General features: G+C 38.3%; 1 non-coding gene across 1 annotated transcript; it reads right to left on the reverse strand.

The window, feature by feature from the left end:
* Positions 1–9085: 9085 nt before the first annotated feature.
* LOC131149939 (small nucleolar RNA R71) lies at positions 9086–9192 on the reverse strand. The gene has a single exon (XR_009135330.1). It is a non-coding gene; the product is annotated as a small nucleolar RNA R71 (small nucleolar RNA).
* Between the last annotated feature and the right edge of the window lie 12051 nt (positions 9193–21243).

Raw genomic sequence — 21243 nt, forward strand, 5'->3', positions numbered from 1 at the left:
GTTATATAATTTTAACCTATTCTATATGTAGGGGTTGATTTGCTTGGATTAGAGAATGATTAGCCATTTTGATTAGCAAAAAATCTCTCTGAAATTTTCAAATCCCATTTTTTCATACTAAGTTCATACACTCATATACTTCTATTTCCTGAGAAATCTAGCATTGTGAGTGTTTCATTCATTGTTCTATATCGCTAGAAACCTTCATTTGTCTAGTGTTCACTTGATTTTTGGATTGAGGGTTTAGCTTGATTTTTTCCCTTGATTTTATTTAATAAATCTTTGGTTGGGAAAAATCTTATAGCTTTGTGGGTCTTTGCATTATTATTGCAAGACTCATTAGGGCTTGTATTCTTGTGTGTAAAAATATTTTTATAAGCTCATATCTGAATATCTCCTTGTGCTTTGATATTGAGAAAACTATTTTTGAGATATTCTAAATTTCTATTGGTTTGAATCTTTGAAACCCTAAACTGAGATTGAGATTTTATCATTACTTAGTTTCAAAGATTTGCTTGTTGATACACTTTTGTGCTAGATTTGAGATAATCACTATTATGAGTGTTGATTGCACATATGCACCATTTAGCTTATTGTTCTTACATGTTCGGTGTGTTTTGATTATTACTGGTGCAAATCTGCTTGATTAAGAAGCATAATATTTGTGCACAAAGTTTATTGTGATTCTATTGTTATCCAGGCGTGGCCTAAGGGGACGGTAATCTAGCCCAAAAAGATTGGTTGTGAAGGTTGAGGTTAACTCTGTGCTAATTAACCTGGTTGTATTTAGGTGCCGCTCCACCCATTAAGTGAGCCCATGGTGTAATCCTTGTGCTGGTGAGCCAAGGTGGGGATGTAGGTAGTTTGCCGATCCTCGATAACATTTCTAGTGTTGTCTCTCTTTACTGCTTTCCCTTGCATGCTTAATTAGATTACTTGTGCAGTTTAATTTTCACCGAATTTATATTGATTTATTTTATCCGCACTTGATTGACCTTTGACTTGTAATACTGTTGCTAGTGGTTTGACCTATGGGGTTAATTTTAAAATACCAATTCACCCCCCCCCCCTCTTGGGATTACAGTAAAGCTAACAAGTGGTATCAGAGCTTAGTAGCTTATACTTAATAGTTATTTTGAAAAGATCTAGATGAATCATAGTACTGTAACCCCTTTCCTTGAGGGACCCTCTTCCACACGCCCTCTGGTTTTCAGTGGTGTCAATTACACCTTCTAGAAACCAAGGAAGCACATCTATCTTCAGAATATTGACTGGAAGGTATGGAGAGTTGTCTCTAAGGGAAACTATGTTCCTATGAAAACTAAAGGTACAACTAGAGTTCCTAAGACTAACGAGGAATATACTGATGATGATATGAAAGTTGTTGGTTTAAATGCTACTGCCATGAATAACCTGCACTGTGGTCTTGATGTTAATGAATTTAATAGAATTATGACATGTTCATCTGCTAAGGAGATATGAGATAAGTTAGGGGTCACATATTAGGGTACTAGAGATGTAAAAGATAGTAGGATTGATATGTTGACCAGTGAGTATGAAGCATTTAGGATGAACATTGTTGAATCCATTCAAAGCATGTACACTAGATTCACACACATCATTAATTCACTGCATGTATTAGGTAAAACCTATCCTACGTATGAGATGATTAGAAAAGTCCTTAGGGTTTGCCTCCTGTTTGGGAAGCAAAGGCTACGGTCATATCTTAGGGTAGAGACCTTAAGGCTATGTCATTAGATGAATTGATAGGTTCATTTATCACCTATGAGTTAGCTATTAATAAGAGGCTGAATGAGCATAATAGGATGAAAAAGGCGACTGCATTAAAAACGTCTACTAATACTTCTAGTGAGTGCAGTGAACCTGAATCTGGAGATGACATGGCTATGCTTACTAGGAAATTCAGCAGATTCTTCAGGAAGAACAGTATGCCATACAGAAAGTCTAGGGACTCTGTATCTAAGAAGGAAGAGCCTAGTAGAAGAAAATAAAAATCAAATGCTCCCACGTGCTATAATTGCAACAAAGTCAGACATATCAAACCTAGTTGCCCGTTGCTGAAAAAGGAGTTTAAAAAAAAAAAAAAAAAGCCATGAAAGCAAGTACCTATAGGATAAACAAAATAGCAGCAATTTAGATTTAGATTGTAGTGACTTTGAGACTACAAACTTGTGCTTGATGGCACGAGATGATGAGGTATTATCTTCTTATTCCTTATCCTCGTATTAGTCTGATGATGATTATGATTCTGATAGCATGCCTACTTTTAAAGAATTGTAATATGAATATATTACAAGTATCTTGTGATATTACAAGTATCTTTAGTTAGAACTCCCTACACTTCTGCCTCGAGTCTTTAACTCCGCCTACACAACATGCTTATTATTGCTAATGCAGCTTTCTGGCACCCGTTTCTCTTCATCTACTTGAGTATATTGCCCCATGGCTTTAACACCTAAAACCATGTCTCCACCAATTTCCACCTTGTTTGCCATTGGATCACCCAACATGGACTCATCTTTCTTATATGCTATAAAGATGCACCATCTATACATTAAACCATACCCAGATCCCACCTCACTAGAAACATGCATGGATGGACCTCCAAAGTCTACCGCATAACCAATTTAAGCCTCTTCTGTAACTCCCTCATCTAATGATTCCTTTGATAATTGATTAATTGAGAAACATGCCACACTCACAGACTTCACCACGAAGTCCCTTGCAAGCCATGCATACACCATGCTTTGCTCACGAAACTCCTTGAACACCAGCGTACTCAGGAAAAATATCTGACATGAGGAACTCTCTCCCAGTTTGGTACTCTATCTTAGCCAATATTCACAACTAGAAAACATCTTAGACTTGTGCTGCATGAGATACCCCCAGAACTTTCGTGATAACCTCACGAAATACCCATGTCCAACTCGTGATGCTACCCTTACTAGTCCCCAAACATCCACATCAATGTATTTAAGAATACCCACCGTTTTATGTGTGGTTACATTACAAAAACTAGTATTTCTTGACTCAAAATTCTCAGTTGTAGCTTCACCTACAACTGTGTTACCCTGCAGTGCATAGAGATTCCCTACTATTCTCTATCCCTTTATCACCATCAATATGCCATCACACACCATCATCATCCTGCCTTTGGACTTGTAACTATACCCATTACAATCCAAAGCACCCAATGATATCACATTCTTTCATATATCAAGTACATGCCTTACCCCACACAACGTCCTTACTACACTGTCATACATCCTGATCCTGATATCCCCTATTTCAATAACTTTGCAAACTGCATCGTTTCCCATCAGAACGAAACCAGGTTTCACCAATCTATAAGTGGTGAACCAGGCTCTGTTGGGCATCATGTGAAAAGAACATCCCTAGTCTAGGATCCAAGAACCCATGAGGCGTTCTGAACCTAATGAAACAATAAGCATCTCATGATCACCGCTCCCCCAGTCCCCTTCTTCAACTACATTCAAGGATTTTGACGAACCCCCTTGAGCTTTTGCCTTTACCTTCTCCTACTTCGGACATTACGATCTTATGTGCCCTAATTTCCCATGCTTAAAACAACACACATCATTCTTCCTCCTAGATTGAGTTTTATTACTACTTGATCCACTCTAGGACTTGCCTCTCCCACGATCCTGATTACCCTTCGCCACGAGCTCTTCACTATGTGAACCCTCATCGATGGCCTTCTTTCTTTGGTGGAACCCCAAAAATGCACTCGTTATGTCCTCCAACTCTAGGGCTTCTTTCCCCCAAGTCAGTTTCATAACTAGATTCTCGTATGTAGGCGACGTAGGCAGGGAATTCAGTAGCATCAACGTTTTGTTCTCCTCCTCAAACTTCACATCAACTTGCCCCAGATCACCAATGATCTAATTAAATGAGTTGATGTGCTGAGTCAAGTCTAAACCCTCTATCATCTTAAGCCAATAAAGCTTTTGCTTAATATACAACTTATTTAAAATTGACTTAGACATATATCGGCACTCCAGTTTCAACCAAACTACCACCGATGAGTCCTCATCCATGACAAGATGAAATTAGGAATAGCTTCCCAAGAGGGGGGGGGGTGAATTGGCTTTTAAAACTTTCTTTTAACTTTTTTTAAGAATCCTTAACTTCTTTAAATACTTAACCAATTCTTTAACTTATTTGTTTAATTTCACCAATCACACAACAACTTAATTAATCAACCAATCAATTAAACTCAATCTTCAAACCAAACAATCAATTTATTTTCCAAGTATAAGTCAAACAACAAACAACCAAACCAAGATATAAAGTATTCAGCACTTTGGTAATATAACAACTCAAGATGGTTGTTTGTTTATATTTGCCAAATTTGAACCAAACCCTGTAGTGAATGAGAATTTATGCTTGCTGATGTAAAGCCCTGTATAGATGAATCAAATCACTCTTTTCAAATATTTAGAACTCAAATAAACTCTTGGTAAATTTATCTTTGAGATGTTAACCAAGTAAAGTACTCCCGTAAGGTTTCCGCAAGATATGGTGTCACCAACGTACTCCCTTTCGGTTTCTGCAACCCAAATCAAAATTAAACCTTAATTTTGTTTGATTTTCCAAATATATGTAGTTTATATGATTCCCAAATTTTAAACCATCCACACAATTTAAATATGCTGAAAATAAAGAGTAAAGGAAAGAGAGAATGAGACGGAGATTTTTACAAGGTTCGGTTTATACCCAGCCTACGTCCTCGCCTTTGGCAAACCACCAAAGGATTCACTAGTTCAGTTTCGTTGACAGGTGAAACAACGCCGATTACAACACTCCTTGGTTAAGGCTAGAGCCCGCCTTCTCCAAACGATATTCCCTCGTTCGGTCACTCCTTACATAGGCTAGAGTCCGCCTCTCTAAGCAATGGCCCCTTGCTTAGCCAACGATCCAAACGACCCTTGGAACATCAAAGAACTATAAGAAACACAAGATAAGATTTTCATACAAGTATACTCTCTTAAAGAGCAAGTTAGTACAATTTCAACACTATATACTTTGAATGTAAAATACCAATATGAAATATAATGAAGCTCAAGTGTAGAATTCACCAATATCCTTCTTGGAAGAGGATTAGAAGTAGGAATTCAAAGGAGGAATAATTAGCACTTCAGAATTTTTCAGCAAAATAGATTTGCAATGAGTGAGCAAGAGAGCTTTTGGAAGAACAAGAGTGCTTTCAGCTTTACAAGCAGATTTTTCAATTCTTGGATGAGTTTTGATTTGCAAAATCATGTATTTATAGGCTTTCAAACTTGTTTCCATGTTGCAAAAATTTCCTTTAAGTGTTTCCCAAAATTTTAGAACGTTTGGAACTCAAACGGCTATATTATTAAATATTAGAATTTTAAAAAAAATTTCCGTTGAACAGTGTTCAGTTGACTGAAGTGTCGTGGTTAGTCAACTGAAGTTTCTTAACCCCTTAAAAATATAGAACTAGATACAGGGTCAGTTGACTGAAATCAGGGTTCAATCATCTGATGTTGCAAGTTCAATCAACTGAAGTCACAAGTTCAGTCATCTGAACTGCTACTGCCTGCTGTATATTTTGTCCAACAAATCTTTAGTTGAATGAACTTAATCTTCAGTTGTCTGAAGTCATCTATTCAGTCATCTAAAGTCGCACGTGAACAGTGTTCAGCTGACTGACAGCAGTGACCCCCCTTCAGTGTTTTAGTAACTTTTTATGTATAACTCCAAATTAGGTGTTATTGGTGTCAAAAGAAAGCTAAGAGAAATTCCTAAAACTTTCATGTTAATTATTATTTAAAATAATGAATTTTTGATAGTTAAAAATACACCTGAATACGGTTGTATCAAAATTGACAGCAAATAGAAAAACCTTTTTTGGTGCTTTTTATTCCAAAAATGATTCTAACCCTTTTAAAATAATTTTTGACTTTATAAAATTATTTTACAAATATTTTAAAAGGTATTTAGGTCCAAGAAGTTAACCTAAGAGCTTCAAAATATTGCAAACAATATTTTAAACATTTAAAGTACTTACATGAAAATTCTTAAAACTTTTCTCATTCTTAAGTCTTCATGTTTTGTTTCTTCAAGCTTCCATCTTTTTTGAGCTTTATCACTTTGCCTTTCTTTGGATCTTTTAGTATTTCTTGGCTTTCAACAACTCATTCATGTCTTCATATTCTTCAGGATTTAATATATCATCTTTAAATCCATGCTTGGACTCTTTTAACCTTCATTTGATCCTCTTAGCACTTTGACCTTTGCTTTCTCATATATAAGCCCTGAAATATCATTACTCACACAAATACATTAAATTTCACTTGTTTGTTAGTATCAAAATAAGATAACAAGATTTTAGGCCTTGTAAGGCCAACACAAGATATAACACGTCATTGGCCAAACATAACCTGATCATGGAAACCACCTTCACTTCAAGCTCCTTCCAACTTGCATCATTCATGTCATCCAACTTCTTTCCATATAATGCCTTCACCATCCCTTATTGCACTAGCAAATCTTTCACTCTTCATTTCCAAAACTCAAAATTACCAGTTCCATTAAACTTGTTCACATTGAACTTCATCGAAGAGACCCCAACTATTGTAGAACCAATAGGTCTAATACCACTTGTTGATTCTAGTTTCCCGTTCAAGTTGAATTCTAGTTCAAGTTCAACTTGAATTCTTGTTCTCGTTCAACTTGAACACATGTAGCGGAAGCACACAATCAATCACGAACTAACCAACAACCACTAATGCAAAAACTCGATAATGAACTATGTGATGATTTCCTAAAATGCATGATTTTAGACCCTCGGTTACCTTTGCTTATCCTCACTTTATTATTTATCTACCCATTGCTATCATTGTTCGAATCTATGCAAGGTTTGTTGGTCTTTTCAGGAAATATAGGTTAAAACCAACGAATTAGGCATGTGAGACGCTAAAGGAGTATCTGGAGTACATAAAGATTAAAGTTAGAAGTTTAGCCAAGCTCCCAAAGCCTCAGATTATCAAAGAAAAGGAAGTCTTTGTCCGACCAAGTGGCGCGACCAACAACACAAAGGGGCGACCTAGTTTTCCATTGTAGATTCTAAAGTTCAGACTGAGATCAAATGTTGCAAGGGTTGACCAAGTGATCGACCATGTGATCCCCAAGGGTGACTAAGGCGAGATACTAAACTCTATTGAGCTAAGAAATACCGAAAGCATCGACTAAGTGGTCAATCAAGAGACTTTGAAGAGCAACTACATCAAGTTCCTGCAAGTCTCGACCATCAACTCGGCCAGCATGACCCTGACGGGTGACCTCGTCGAAGACATCAACGATTCGAATTCCTGATTTCCCATAAGTCTCGACTAGGGCATGCACAAGGGAAGCATTGGAGCGACTTGGTTGATAGCGACGATCTTCTGCGTAAGATTTTCTACAAACTTTCCTAAACTAAAAATAAAACCTTGTAGACCCTCGCGCCTATAAATAATGACTTCGAAGATGAGATTTGGGTTCCTCTTTGGCCTTTCTTAGGTTAGTGATAGACTTAAGATGTCATTAAGAGCCATTGTAGATTAGCTAGACTAGATTTCAATTCCTGTTTTGGTGTGTGCACGAAGTGTCCAACGGCCTATGACAACTGGTAGTGTTTGTGTAATCTTCGTCTATATTACATGATCATTCTCTTGTTCCTTATGGTGCTGGTGATAGACGTAATAAATTCAAATGATTAATATTTTCACATGCTTTCCCTTTACTGCCTTCATTTAAATGCTTTCCTTTATGGCTTGATTGTGATGAATGTCTGGTTGATAGGATAAGCACTTCTACAACTTCAGTCAGGTACACATATTGGGCTACAGTCTTCCATAGAGGTTCTCTTGATCATTGTGATAGAGTATACTCTGGTTTCCTACCATGCTCCGAACAATTGGTGCACCCTTACTACTCTATGCCATCAAACGGCTCCTTGGATTATTAAGCTGGGTTCCAATTAGTTTAATGCAATAAACTCACTAAACTTAGATTACATAAACAACATCCCAGGTGTCATTCATGATTAAGCATTGCTTTGCAAGAGTAGATTTAAGTTAGATTTACATGCTTTCATTTTCATGCTTTCCGCTAGTTGACAGAAAATACCCTGAAAAAGATCATCTTTTACTTTTCTTTTACACAAGGCTACAATGAATTAATTTGAAAGTGGTTTGATAACTGCGCTTTAAGTCCCTAAGGATCGAAACCCGACTTCCCCACTTTCTACTGAACTTGGGATTAAGTTAGATTTTATAAATTTTATTTTTGATAGTTAAGCATCCAAGCCTTGGCAAGCCTACCAAATTTTGGTGCCATTGTCGGGGACTTAGCTATGGTTATAAGCCAACTTCCATTTTAGGATATTGTTGCTTTATTTTTATTCGCTTTCTTTTTATTTTTGTTTGCTGATTTTTAAGTCTTAAATTTGTGTGCATCAAGTGTGTATGTTTGGTTTGCATTTTTTGGATCCTGAGATAATGTCCTTAGACCCTAAGATTGAGAAATACCGTAGATCCTCTAGGAAACCTACCTCTAATCGAGAGATTGCTGAGTCGTTTGAACTGAAACTCATGGCTGAACGACCACCGGTTCCCGCTAAACAAATCTCGGAACCCCAAGCTCCCCACCTAACTGTGGTGGGAGAGCAACCACTTCAGTCGCTTAGGAACTACTTTGTGCCTAATGCATACACATCATTGTCCTACATTCGGTTCTCAAATGTTCAAGCAGTACAATTCAAGATTAAGACTTTGATTATCTTGATGCTACCCAACTTTTGTGGGAACTCAACAGAAAATCCTTATCAGCATTTGGATGAGAGTTCTTGGAGGTCTGCTCCACCATCTGAATACCCAATTTTAGTGATGATGCTCTTCGTCTTAGGATTTTTCCTTTCTCTTTAAAGGATAAGGCCAAATACTAGTTGGCATCCTTAGAATCGAACTCGGTGGCCAACTGGGCCACCATGCAGCATGAATTTCTGAAAAGTACTTCCCAATTGGGAAGACTAACCAGCTGCGAAGGGCAATCACAAGTTTCACACAGATGAATGGGGAACTTTTCTTTGAGACTTGGGAGCCTTTCAGGGACCTGCTCTATAAATGCCCACACCATTGAGTCCCCAAGTGGCATTTGGTGCAAACCTTTTATGAAGGGCTAGCTGAGAGAGATAGGTCGATGGTTGATGCATCGTGCGGAGATACTTTCCTCACTAAGCATGAGAATGAAGGTTGGGTTTTCTTTGAGAACCTAGCTGAGAATTCCCAGCAACACATGGTTGCTACTCGTAGACCCCCAATCCATCCACCTCCAAACCTAAGAGAGTTTACGAGTTGGCTGCAAGCCATGACCTAGGCCCTACCTTCACTCCATATCCCAAAAACTTGATCAGTTCTTGTCTCTACAATAGCAACCGCAATCGATATCTTGGGTAGAAGTATGTGCGATTTGTTTCAACCCTCCACATACATGCTACAATTGCCCCCACAAGCCTTCCCAACCTGAGCTTGTGCAGGAGGAAGTGAAGGTCACCTACAATTGGTATGATCGGCCGTCAGACGACCTCTACTCAAATACCTACAAACCTAGGTGGAAACAACTTCCTAACTTCTCCTGGAGGCCGCAAGCTCTAGGTTTTCAAGCCCAAGGACCTCAACAAAAGCCTAATGCTTCACTCTCTTGCCCATATCAACATTTTCAAAATCTTCCAATTTCGGCCCATAGACACTCATCGTTTCAACATTCATCTCCTCAATAACCTAAATATGATTCTTTTCAAGAGACGATGTTGAAAACCCTACAAGGCATTGATGTCAATGGCCAAGTAAATCAGAAATCACCCCAATTACTCCATTCTCACTCTCAATCCATAGCAAAGTTGGAAGCTACTATGGGACAACTAACTATGGCATTAGGTAGGAGAGATGAAGCCAAGCTTCCAAGCCAGCCTCAAGCAATACCTAAGGGTAAAAGTAGAGTAGAGTATAAGACCACAGTAGAACCTTCATCGTATAAAGCATATGCCCAGGCTATAACCACTCTTAGGAGTGGTAAAGAGATAAAAAAAAAATAGGTTCGAGGAGAAAATAAATCAAGAAAAGGGTAAAGAAAAGAAGAGGGATGAGCCTACTGAAGATTTTGGAGCCCTCCTTCTCACAATTTAGAAACAGACACCGAATCACCCAACTTTTCAAAGCATGAAACACTTCCCCATCATATTCCTGTAGCTCCTTACCCTGCAGCTCTCAAGGCACCCTTTAAATCTAAGAAGGAGACCACTATTGAATCCATCATGGACACATTTAGGCAAGTTAAGGTCAACATCCCTCTCTTAGATGCCATCAAATAAATACCTGCATACGCCAAATTCCTCAAGGACCTATGCATGCAAAAGAAGAGATTAAGGGTGCATATGAACAAACAAGTTAGGTTGACCGAGCATGCAATTTTAATCCTTTCAGGCCACCTCCCTCTGAAGCTAAAAGACCCTGGTGCTCCAACTATTTCATGTGTAATTGGCAGTTACATAATTGATAGGGTTCTCTTGGAATTACGAGCAAGCGTGAACCTTCTACCATACTCAATTTTCAAGTAATTTAATTTAGGAGAGCTAAAACCCACCTCAGTAACACTAACTTTTGCTGATCAATCGGTGAAAATACCTCGGGGTGTAATATAGGATGTCTTAGTTAAGGTTGAAAAGTTTTACTATCATGTTGACTTCATAGTCATGGATATGAAACCCTTTGACCCAACTAAGGACCAGATCCCTATCCTATTAGGACGATCCTTTTTGGCCATGGTCAATGCCTATATTCAATGTAGGTTGGAGATTATGGATTTGTCCTTTGGTAATATGTAGCTCCAGCCGAACGTATTCCACGCATCTCAAAATCCACCTAAAAATGTCCAATTAGTTGACCTTGATATGATCGATGAATGTGTGGAGGACATGGCTGCCTCAATTTAATAGAGAAACCCTTTAGGGGAGATTCTTCAGCCCGAGAGTGACTCTCTCTCCGATCTGGATGACCCATATGAACAGATTCTCTTAATTTGTGATATAGTCTTCGATTTAGAGGGAAACATCTGGCTAAATATGACAAGGTTCAAAGAAAAAGTGGGGATGACATGCTTGTTATTGAACCAGGATGAGTTCGATATGTGCTTTAGTGACTCACTCGAAAAATGAGCAACTCGAAAGCTATCCCAAGTATAGGAGTTACATTATGTAATATTAAGCCCAAGGGCTAGATCGTCTCCTCAGGGAATGCGTTTTAATCTCAATTTCACGTTCGTCCAATCGAAAACAAAAATGCACTGAACTCGGTTCAAATTCGGGTTTTCAAGATTGTGGAAACTTAAATGAAAACACAAATTAAAGTCCTAAAACTAGCACGAACGGAATTAAATAACCATAATAAAAACCCTAGTCTACTTAAGGAAACACTAGATCATACTAACTAAAAATGGAAACTTTAAACATGGAATTAAAATAACAATAATGAAAACCCTAGTCTACTTAAGGAAACACTGGGACACGCGTTAATTAAAAATGACAACTTAGAACATGGAATTAAAAACACACAATAGAAACTAAACTAGACACATACTAAAAAAAAACCGAACCTACTAAAAATCGAACCTTTAGCACAATTAAGAGATCAAATCAAGACTCACAATTTAAATGCAAACATGAATTCAACGGAAATTTAAAAAAACGTAAACAATAACGGAACACAATAAAAACACAACCTTTACTAATCATAGACCCTAAGTAAATCGAATTTCGACAAAAAAAAATATCTGAATTTAATTAAGAATGCTAAATTAAAATAACTATCAATTAGATAAACAAAGAGATTAATTTAACAATAATGAAATACCCAACATTACTCAACTTAAACAAAAAGAAAGAAAACTCCAATAACATTAAAAAAAAACTAGACTTTCTTCAATATTCCAAGATTCAAAGAAAAGTAAATAAAAGAAAGAAAGAAAGGAAAAGAGAGAGAGAGAGAGAGAGAGAGAGAGAGAGAGAGAGAGAGAGAGAGAGAGAGAGAAACAAATCCACGGAGCCGTGAAGTTGCTGCTGTGTTGGAGAAGTTGCTGCTGCGCTTTGGTGGTCCTGCTATGGAGTCGGCTAGTGTTCTGCTGTGCTTGGGGACAGCTGAAGATGGTGGAGGAGGCTGGCCGTACTGCAAGAGGGCAGAGGATGCCAAGAGAAACAGAGGAAAGGGGGAGAGTGAGGGAGGAAAGACAAAGGGAAGGAAGAGAGACAAGGGGAGAGAAGCAGAATTGAAAAGAACAAAAAAAAACAAACTAAAGAAGAAGAAGAAGAAGAAGAAGAAGAAGAAGAAGAAGAAGAAGGAGAAGAGGAGAATGGGGAGCCATGGGGGCTGCCTCCGCAGGAAGAGAAAGAGAAGGGTTAAATAGGATAGGGGGGGAAAGCCCTAGACCCGAATAGGAAACCCAAATTGCTATATTTTTTTCATTTTTTTTATTCTCAGTTCATCACAAATCTGACTCTTTTTGAGACTGTATCTCATAAAACTCAAAACATAAAAGTTGTAGATAATTCTTTCCTCTTTCTCCAAAAATTTGAATCGTCTCGATCAGAGCTTGAACGAAAAAGTTATGCACAAAATACGAACAGGTGTTGGTTTTGATTCCCGGGAATTTTCCTGCGACAAAAAATTACCAAATTCTCATAAATAGTGCAATAAAGTTCAAGAATGATGATTTTGGCATTTTATTAAAATATTAGATAATTTTAGATATTTAATTAAAAATATAAACTGTAAAGCTCGGGTTAAACGTCCAATTACGCAGTTTCGGCGCGTAATCATTTAGATGTGTCTAGCTGAAGATGTTAAACTTAGCTCTACTAGGAGGCAACCTGGAGATTTTTGTGGGTCTGTTTGTTTCATGATAAGTCCTTAAGGTGTACATAGAAGTATTAAAGTCTTTAAGAAAAAGTTTTAGTTAAGTTTAGGGTACTCTTCTTGCACGACCAATACACTCAAGGGCGACCCAGTCGTAACTCTGAAAAATCTCTAAGTTTTCAAATTACCGATAGGGTCGACCAGGCAACTGACCAGAACTAAAGCTTGTGTGACCTGGTCAAGAATATAAAGCAACAGTTAAAAAACCCTTCTTCCCTCACGATCTTCCATTTCTGAACCTCTCTTTCTTATAGTTATACCTTGTCGCACCCACTCTGTTCATATCGCTCAAGCTTTGTCCATCCTCCTCGACCCCGATAGAATGTTGGCGACCACTTTAGTGAATCTTAGTCTGGTTGCAACCTCCATTGTATGTGGTTTCTGAGCCGCGTTGCTTCTAGGGTTCTTTAGTGAGTAATATTTTCATCCCTTCATTCCATTCTTTGGTGTTTAAGACATGCCTCATCAACCAGTATTGAGGGCTGTTTCCAAGAAAACTTAGTCATCTCATGCCACCACCAAATGACGATGGGTTTTCATTCAACTAAGAGATGAACTTTCATCATTAGGGTCTGAGCATAAGCCGCCCTTTTCAATGATAGTGAGTGGTTGGATGGCTCAGCTAGAACCAAAAAGGACATGGCAAGGAAGCGGGGTTCTAAAGATGGCCCTCAATGATTATGACCTAAAGCCAATGTATGTATTCCAATTGGGGGAAACTTGTACGCACCTGTGTCGGAATTATATGACCCCGCCAACCATGACATGTCTTCTTAGGGGAAATTTTGATGTAGGATTTGAGGAGGTTGTAAAGAATGGGTGGTTCTTGATGGTGATTTGGAAGTTGTAGAAGTGATCTAGCTGTCATTTGCGATGTCGGAAATGATGTAATGGGATTTATGATTTTAAGCTTGATAATTTTGAAGTGGGAAGAAGATGATTTGTAAGAAAATTTTAATGAAATGTTTTGCAAAATCATGATGATTAATAATATTTTTCGTTAGAGAGAGAGAGAGAGAGAGAGAGAGAGAGAGAGAGAGAGAGAGAGAGAGGGAGAGAGCGAGAGAGAGAAGAGAAAGAATTGAGCATAAAAGGGGTTCGAAAGAGAAAAATTCAAGTAAGAGAGTGAAAAATAGGAAAGCGCAGGGGAAAGGGATTCGATGTAAGGCAAAGGATTCCTATAAAAGTAAATAAGAAGACATTGAGAGAGAGTTTTACATGAAAGTTACAATGTAATTTAAGAGGACAATCCAAGAGAAAAGAATTCAACTAATTAGAAATTAGTTTTAAATTTTAAACCAATTAAAAATTAGCAATCAATAATGAAAATATTTTCATTATTTTCTTTCTCCTTTTATTATTATCATTATGTTCCCTCAAACCAATGGGTTTTTTAGGGAGATAACGTAACATGAGAAAGGGAAAGAGAGTGAGTAAATATTCGAACATAATAGTGAACCATTTAATGTAGGAAAAAATTATTAGCGATGCACGTGAGCTCTCCACTACAGCCACTAATCTCACCAATCTAACCCTAATCACTGGAGAGTCGTTAAGGGGTGCTCTCCTAGCAATCAATTCCATCCACGAATAAACTTAAGCAAATCCTACAAATCAGGATACTTCACACAAATAAGGCAATGGCCTTACACTCTCACCAAATAAAGAAGAATCCAATCAGCATGAAGATCGCTCCAACGACCATAAAATCAAACCAAAAAAGGAAGATTCTAATCAACACAGAGACCTGACACCTGACAGAAACCGTTGATGGTTTCATCAAACCGTCGATGGTTTGGACTCAACAAGGACAATTCTGTCGATAGTAACATCGATGGTTTTAGATAGTATGCAATTTCCAAGTAAACCATCGACAGTACCGTCGATGGTTAAATCAACGGATTAAGGGCGAACCGAACTTCAGTACCAAACCGTCGACGATTTCATCATAGGACTTGACCATTGCTGCACACTTATTGAAGATCCAATTCTAATAACCCAAAGATCTGAATTTATGGAATTCAAAAACATCACAACTGTATTAGTCATCTCCTATAAATACTAATCTTTGTATAGCCTAAGTGTTCATGTTGCCTCTCTTTGAAATAAAATTATTCTTTCTCCCAAATCCTTTTTTTTAGTTTTTTCTTTATGGTATTAGAGCCATTGTGAACACTAGGCAAACAATCAAATAAAATCACAGTTCCTACATCATTCAATCTTCTTATTTACCTTCCGCTCTTCATTTTTTTTTTTTGTATCCTTCTTGCCCTTTTCCATGGCTACATTATCCCTTAATTTTGGCAACTTCATCACCCTTAGACTCACCTCAAACAATTATCCCTTATGGCATGAGCAAGCATTGCCTATAGTCGAGAGCCAAGAATTAGTGGGGCCTCTCACCTATGAAGAGCATGCACCAAAAAATACATCACACCAAATCCAAGCATTCCCACGAATGCAGAGGATACAACTCCTCAATTAACCAATGCTTTCATAACATGGCAAAAGTCTGATCGTCTCCTTCGATGGTGGATCATTGGGAGACTGTCTAAGGAGACTCTCGGACTTTTTGTTGGTCTCGACACAGTTTATGCGGTGTGGGAGGCTCTAAAAAATGCATATCCCAAGACTCACAAGAACATGAATTTACTTTACGCTGACAAGTTACATATCTTCGGAAAGAAGATCACACAACAATAATAGACCACATTTGCTCCTTCAAAGGTCTTTATGACAATTTAGCAACAATTGGGAAGCCCGTTCCATACCAAGAAAAGGTATTTTGTCTTCTCACTAGTCTTGTTCCACAATATGAAGTCTTCACAACAACTATATTAAAGCCCTTGAGACCATCCTATTATAAGTTGGTCTCTCAACTCCAAGATTTTGATCAAAGATGCAATTGGTTTTCTAACCACACCGATGCTCTACCCACATCCCTCACCCATCAATTGGCGTTTTATAGACAACAATAGTGACGTCCCTAATCAAAATCTTTAGGCTATCATCAACCAACACAAAAAGTCACATCAACCAGACATGGATTTCATGCACAACAAAATAGGGACTCAAGGCAAGCCTACCCGAAATATACCCCTCATCCAAATACACAGCGGTATCCTCCACCACCAGGTGAACGCCACATGACACCAATTAAGAGGGACGAGTACTGTGACCAACAGTGTCAATATTGTGACATGATGGGCCATATTGCAAAGATATGCTAGTGGGTACCAAAGAAATCAGTTTCTCAGATGAAATTCCATAAGCACTTGCAGCATTAACGTTGGACAACTCCACTGTAGACACAGAATGGACTACAGACACTGATGCTTCCAATCACATAACTGGTAAGTTAGGTATGTTAACTAACCCCTGAAAACACTCTAGTTCTAACTCAATACTAATTGGATATGGGTCTTCAATGCCAATTTTTGCCATTGGAGACTCTTATATAAAACAAAAAGAAATTATGCCTTACCTCTAAATGATGTGTTATTAGTTCCCAACCTAATAAAGAACTTACATTCTGTAAGCCAATTAACCACTCAATTTCTTGTTAATTGTGAAATTTCTAATGTTAATTTTTGTGTTAAGGAAAGGGAAACAGGAGAAGCAATGATGACAAGGAAACGCAAGGGTGATCTTTATGTCCTAGCAACTTCACTGAAGTTATATTTCTCTCATCGATTTAAATCTAGAATTGTGGAAATTTGACATCAACGCCTTGGCCATCCTCATTTTTCAGCTTTACAAAGCCTAAATAATAAATGATTAATTTATGTTGTACGAACAACAAAACCATAGCGTCTTTATGATAGTTGTCAACTAGGAAAACTTAGTCGATTACCTTTTTCTTGTTCAGAACATTCAAGAACTAGTTCCTTGGAAAAAATTCATTGTGATTTGTGGGGACCTACTCTTACTCTTTCTATTAAAAAATTTAGATATTGTGCTTGTTTGGTTGTTGATTTCTTTAAACATACTTGGATTATTCCTTTACATAAGAAATCTGATTTTTTCTATAAGAACCCAACCCGAGATATGTGTATTAAATAAATAAGAAAAGAAAAGGAAAATTTTAAAGGGTAAAAATCTGCAGGGCTCGTCGATGAAGCTTCTTTGCTCATCTATGAAGCCTCTTATTTAGCTTGACGACGAGATTCAGTAGCTCATCGACGAGGAGATGTCGAGAGAATTTGGGAAATCCCAAAATCTCAAGCTCGTCGACAAGGCCACCTTGACGTTGACGAACTTCGTTTTGCAGCTCGTCGACAAAGACGCCGTCTCGTCGACGAGGCTGGTTGGGTCAAAGGCTTATAAATATCTTTTTCACTTACTTAATGGATAAGAAACCAAAAACCTCTCTCTATCTCTCTCTAGAACTCAAATCCTACCTCTCTCTCTCTTTTTAGGATTTTAGGTGGTCTATTGTCAGAATCAACAATCCGATGTTACCACATGGATCAGGAGGAGAAGCTCTACGTTTATAGCAGATCAAAAATTTGTTCCAGAGATTTTCAGGTTTTGACCCAAAAATGAGGTAAGGGTCCAATTTCATTTTCATTTTGATAAATATGTAGAGAATAGTATTGTAAGGAAGTATTGTTCTTCGTTGTTTAGGTTTTGGGAACTCGGTTCGTAGTTTTGGTGCCGTACAGTTCGGGTTTTTAGTATTCGGGGAAAGGTAAGGAAATTTTGTTTATATCAGTTATTTTTGAAATCGAAATCGGTAAACATGTAGTTTACGATTGTAAGTATGTTTTTGTTACTTATTTTGGAAAATCTATCGAGTGAAAATACAGAATTTTTGGGTTACAATTTTTGGGAAAATATGGGGTTTCGGGTATTATCTCTATTTTGGTTGGAAAATCATATGTTGTATAAAATGGTAGTATTGAGATGACCGTATCTGTATTTGTATTAAGTTGTATTCTCGAACTAAAAATGATATGATTGTTGTATACTCAAATAAGTGTGGAATGAAATGTTGTATGTAAATGTTCCAGGGTTTTACAAAACAACTAGGGGTGGCTAATTAGCGTACACTAATGGGTATAAGAACATGAGTTCCAAAATTGTTCTAGGTTTTCTAAATTAGCTAGGGGTGGCTAATTACTGTATGATGACATCATGTCTCGGTTAATTACCGTGGGCGAGAGTGTCCATCTCAATATCCGAGGATGTGAAATATCACTTGTTTATTCCAGCTGGTCACCGATGGGTGTGAGTGGACACCGTACTAGCAATGATATCGCTGTGAGACTTTGGTTATTGTAGGGTATCGGGTGCTTGAGTGTGACGACACTGACCATATGTTTGGAATCGTATGTACTAGAACTAAATTGTGAAAATACTAGAACTGTATTGTGTTATGTTATATGTTGAAATAACATTTGTATGCCACACATTAATATAACATGTTTTCTTCCTTACTGAGAGGTGTCTCACCCCAAATATACAATTGTTTTTTAGGTCCTTCGGGTAGTCAAAACTAGCACCCCAGCTTTCAAGAGCGTGGGTGTCGGTTAGCTACGTAGAGTATTTATGTAAGTACAAATATTTGTAACTGGGTTGTCATTATTGGGTTTTGTAGACACCCGGGGTATGTATGGTATTTTGGAATGTAGATTCTTGTTATGTATAGACTCTGGTATGGTACGTTGTATGGTAGGTTGTATAGTACATTGTATGTATTAGAAAGAACATTTTCTCTGCATATTTTGATGAGTATGGATACGTATGTGAATGTGTGTAGGGTGTACGTGTACCCCATGGGGTTGGACCCTCATTTAGTGTAGTATCATGTATGTTTTAATTGATATAGAGACATGCTATATTCACACCTGGGTCCCATCTGCGGGTTTGGGGCGTGAAAGTTTGGTATTAAAGCTAACCAGGTTGTTAGGTCTTATAAACATGGTTAGGCATATTTATGTGTACATACTAGAGTATAGGATGTAAGAAATGGGTAGAGTAGGTCGAGGGTTGTTTTATTGCTAGACAGGGACTCATTGGCGGTGTTTTATATTTTTCCTGGAATGACAATTTCAGTACAACCACGACAAACCATTGATGATTTCGTGTCGGTGTGGTAGGATAGACCTGGACCCGTGAGAGTAGTAGTTAACATGATTAGCTTTCAATGATTGTGTTAACTGTGTATGACATAGGAATTCTAATCAATTCCTATCCTATTTTCAGAATGGAGCCCAAGGATAACAACTTTGATAGTGGTTTTGAGGGGACTGCGAGTGACGAGTCTCCTTCTGTGCCTTGGGGTTTGACGAGATAGGTCATGCGGGAGATCGGGTGGAGTGTTAGAAGATGTGAGTATTCTCCTATTGCTACAGGTTGTACTATAGATAGGTTCACTCGTATGCATCCTTCGATGTTTACGGGAGGACCCGATCCGATAGTAGCAGAGAACTGGGTATAGAAGACCAAGAAGATATTGGAAGTTCTACATTGCACTGACCAACATAAGGTTCTCTATTCTACTTTTCAACTAGCAGGAGAAGTTGAAAGATGGTGGACGGCAATGAGTTTTCTTAAGAAGCAGTGAGTTGGTCCATCTGGTATGACTTAAAGCCACTTCAAGGAGGTATTTTTTAAGAGGTACTTCCCAGCTTCCACTCGTGATACGAAGGTTGATGAGTTCTCGAGCCTGACTTAGGGAACCTTGATGATGTAGAGATATGCTTCCAGATATACTGATCTATCTTGTTTCACACCGTATTTGATCTCGAACGAGTATGAGAAGATTCGGAGGTTCAAGAAGGGTTTGAGGAAGGTCATCCTTCAAGCTTGTGGATATGTTGCAAGTTTGAGAGTTTTCTATTTTGGTGGATAAAGCCACCATTGTCGAGGCTGACCTCCAGGAGGGATGAGGTGGTACAGGAACAAAGGAAAGGCCAATATCTTCTAGTTCTCAGACTGGTCCTCGGCAGGGATAGTGGAAGAAGAAGAAGAACTATAGTTCGGGTTATCGCCAAAATACCGAGCGACAGAGTTCTCAGGAGGATCCATCCTCCTCACCATGCACCAAGTGCTGTAAATGGCACGATGGTGAATGTCAGCCATTATGGGGTGACTACTACAACTGTGGCAAATTGAGCCACATATCCTAAAACTGTCAGGCACAGAGGAGTGATATGCCTACATAGAGCCAGAACCGTGGAAGTAATCAAATGCCTCAGGAAAACTATCAAGCAAACACGGCTCCAGTAAGAGTGTACTCTCTTACTCCACAGATGCGAAACATGCAGGAAACTTGGTGACAGGTACCATGTTATTGCTTTCAGATAGAGTTTTTGTTTTATTTAATTTGAGAGCAACTCATTCTTTTATATTTGAAAGTTTTGTAAAATTGTGTGGGGTTCAAACCTAAGTGATGGATGAATGGTTGTCTGTGGCTACACCTATTGGGAGTGTAACAATCTGTAGTAAGACGTTAGGAAGCTGTCTAGTGGTTATTCAGGGAAGGCTGCTACCGGGGAACCTAGTAGTGTACGACATGTGCGAATTTGACGTTATACTAGGGATGGATTGGTTATTCTCCAGTTATGCAGTGATTGATTGTCGTAGGAAGGTAGTAGTGTTCTTACCTCCTAAGGAGCAGGAGTATGAGTTTATAGGATCGTGTGTGTGTTCGACGCCACAGATTCAAATAGTTATACAGGCGAGAAGGTTACTTTTGGACGGTTGTCAGGGGTACTTAGCTTGTGTGAAGGAACCACCTCGAGATGATTTGAAACTTGAAGATATCCGAGTGGTTAACAAATTTTTGAATGTATTCCTAGAAGATTTACCCGGTTTATCTCCTGATAAGGAGGTGGAGTTCACTATTGATCTACTACTAGGCAAGGCGTCGATTTCTAATGCTTCATACTAGATGACTCCAACTGAACTCAAGGAGTTGAAGGAGCGGTTATAGGAACTACTGGATAAGGGCTTTATTGAACCTAGTATTTTGCCTTAGGGAGCTCCAGTATTGTTCATGGAGAAGAAGGATGGGTCAATGCGAATGTGCATTGATTACCGCGAGATCAATAAGGTAACAGTGAAGAACCGATACCCATTGCCTCATATAGATGATCTGTTTGACTAGCTACAGGGAATGCAAGTCTTTTTGCAAATTGATCTACGGTCAGGGTATCATCAGGTGAAAGTTAAGACTGAGAATGTTGCAAAAACTGCTTTCTGAACTAGATACGGTCACTAT

Source organism: Malania oleifera, chromosome 2 (genome assembly GCF_029873635.1).
Source record: "Malania oleifera isolate guangnan ecotype guangnan chromosome 2, ASM2987363v1, whole genome shotgun sequence".
Lineage (NCBI taxonomy): Eukaryota > Viridiplantae > Streptophyta > Magnoliopsida > Santalales > Ximeniaceae > Malania > Malania oleifera.